Raw genomic sequence first — 2543 nt, forward strand, 5'->3', positions numbered from 1 at the left:
GCCGCGGTCGCCGACCGCTGCGCCCCGCCCCGTAGCCGCCACGGCTGCTGCTATTGCTCCTCCGGCCGCGGCCGCTGCCGTCGCTCCAGCACCGCCGCCCTCACCGCCCTCACCGCCCTCACCCCTCCCAGTGCCGCCGTAAAACCAGCCCGCGGCCGCCAAGCGATCCCGACACTGCGCGACACTGCGTGCGCGCGCACGCGGAAAGACGGCGACGTGCTTTACAGCAGCGGCGTGAGTACGTGGTATTCGTCCGGGACCTCAGTTGGCACGTGGCGTCCGCGGAGTCACCTTGTTCCCGCTGTTCTGCGACTTCGGTTTGCACAGCCAGCATGAAACGGCCGAGTGAGTGGGGTTGTGGGGCGGCGGTGGAGAGGCCTTGTCTCTGGTGTTTGCTCTCCCGCCCCTTGCTGTCTGCGCAGATCGGGGAGGGAACCGTGGGTAGGCAGCGCCCGGCACCCGCGTGGAGCAGGGTGGGCAGGCCCTGCGTAGACTGTTAACCGGGATTCGTGCAAAACAAGGGCCTTCCCCAAAGATGGAGAACGTCAGCCCAGATTTTCGTGGGGAGTCAGCGTCTGAGCCCGGTTTCAGGGCCAGTGTTTCCTTTCTGCGTTAGGCGAGAACCACCTCCCAAAGGCGTTCGACCTCTGCTCTAGTGAAAGGTGTTTTTTGTTTCGTTTTAAAGCGGGGTTTTACATTTATTAACATTAGGAAGAGAAATAGTTTTTCAGGTAAGTGGATCAGTTTGAAAGTAGAAAAAGAAAGACGTTTTGTAGAATGCGGAACAAGCCACTAAAAGAGCTGCCAGTGGGCCTCATTAACCCAGAGTGGTTGTCGCTGTAGAGATTGGCTTCTGTGTATCATCTCATTCCAGTATGAAAAGAGTAGGCAGAGAGAGCCGGCTCCATCCTAAATCTCTTGTCTTTGTAGAGTTAAAGAAAGCGAGTAAACGCATGACCTGCCATAAACGGTATAAAATCCAGAAAAAGGTAAGTCTTTTTTTCCTGAGATACCTATACCAAATACATTGCTAAGTGGATTTCTGCTCCGTCCCTTTTTTACTGGAAGTCTGGATTAATAATTTAGAGATTGAGTAGATCATGGGTATCAAGAGTGCAGCTGTGGAGAAGTAACAGTCTATAAAAATAATTTTTGTAAGCCGATGTTGTGGCACATGCCTGTAATCCCAGCATGTGGGAGGTTGAGGCAGGGTGATCTCTGCAGTTCAAGCCAGCGTGAACTATGTAGTGATACCCTGCCTCAAAAAAGAAAAACACATCATTTCTGTAGAGAGTGATATTTTTTACTGTTTTATATATACACATACATACTCTCTCCATATGACTCCAGTTAAACTTTCGTATTTATGGAACTTTTTTCTTTTTTGAGACATAGTCTCAGTATGTAGTTCAGGCTGGTATTGAACTCCCTATGTAAACCATACTGGCCTCACACTCAAAGCGATCCTGTTGCCTCAGCATCATAGTGCTGGGATTACAGGCATGTGCCACCCCACCTGACCTTTTGTAGGACATTTTACAGACATAACTGTAGCTAGATTGTTTCTCACTTAAATTCTAAGTAGAAAAGTATTTTTTAAAGAAATGCAGTTGGTTTTATTTTTCCCTTCAAAAAGATTCGAGAGCACCATCGAAAATTGAGGAAGGAGGCCAAAAAGCGGGGTCACAAGAAGTCTAGGAAAGACCCAGGAATTCCAAACAGTGCTCCCTTTAAGGAGGCTCTTCTTCGAGAAGCTGAGCTAAGAAAACAGCAGGTGAGTGGGCCAAAACTTCGATGTGAGGTATGGTGTGGGTACGTTTTTTGTTTGTTTTGTTTTTAAACAACAGTATCAGTCACTGGCTAATTCCTTTCTTTTATGGGTACAGCTTGAAGAATTAAAACAGCAGCAGAAACTTGACAGGCAGAAGGAACCAGACAAGAAAAGAAAACTTGAAACTAACCTTGCTGATGAGCCATCTAACTTTGAATCTGTGGAGGTAGGAGTTCAGCTCTTTCAAGATGAGAGACAGCTGGGGAGTGTGGTGCATATCTGTAATCTCAGCACTCCGGGAGGCTGAGGCAGAAGTATCACAGTTTCAAGCCCAGGCTGAACGACTTAGACAGCTTTTTTAAAAAACTGGATGTAGGTCGGTGTAAGGGATATAGCTCATGAGGGGCTGGGTACAATCCCCAGAACCTCTTGGAATAAAGCTGGGTTCAGACTCCTAAATAAAAAATGGCTTCCAGGCCCCTAATCAGCTATGGAAAATGTGACAATACAGGTTATAAATACTAGTACATCAATTTTGTGGTTTTCCCTTTATCTTTTATTCTCTAGGAATTTGGACAAAGCAAAACTAAGAGAGCCAAAGTGACCAAACAGAATCCGAAGATAGTTCATTGTCAGGAACTTAAAAAGGTACCTTAATCTAGGTCAGTGTCTAAAATGGTAATGAGATTTAAAAATGGTCATTCTTTGATGTGATACCATCCTTACAAAGTGGAGATTCTGGAAACTAAAGTGAGAAGGGTGATTATGTTCT

At 46.8% G+C, this 2543-nt stretch overlaps 1 protein-coding gene across 13 annotated transcripts in view; it reads right to left on the reverse strand.

Moving 5' to 3' along the window:
• Positions 1-331, reverse strand: part of Pbrm1 (polybromo 1) — a gene marked incomplete in the record, with an annotated part of 135009 nt that extends 134678 nt beyond the window's left edge. For all 13 annotated transcript variants that reach the window (XM_013515575.1, XM_013515583.1, XM_013515582.1 and 10 more), the window contains 1 exon segment: positions 1-331.
• Positions 332-2543: the final 2212 nt, after the last annotated feature.

The sequence above is a fragment of the Chinchilla lanigera genome, unplaced genomic scaffold, assembly GCF_000276665.1.
Source record: "Chinchilla lanigera isolate Chin_1 unplaced genomic scaffold, ChiLan1.0 scaffold00029, whole genome shotgun sequence".
NCBI lineage: Eukaryota > Metazoa > Chordata > Mammalia > Rodentia > Chinchillidae > Chinchilla > Chinchilla lanigera.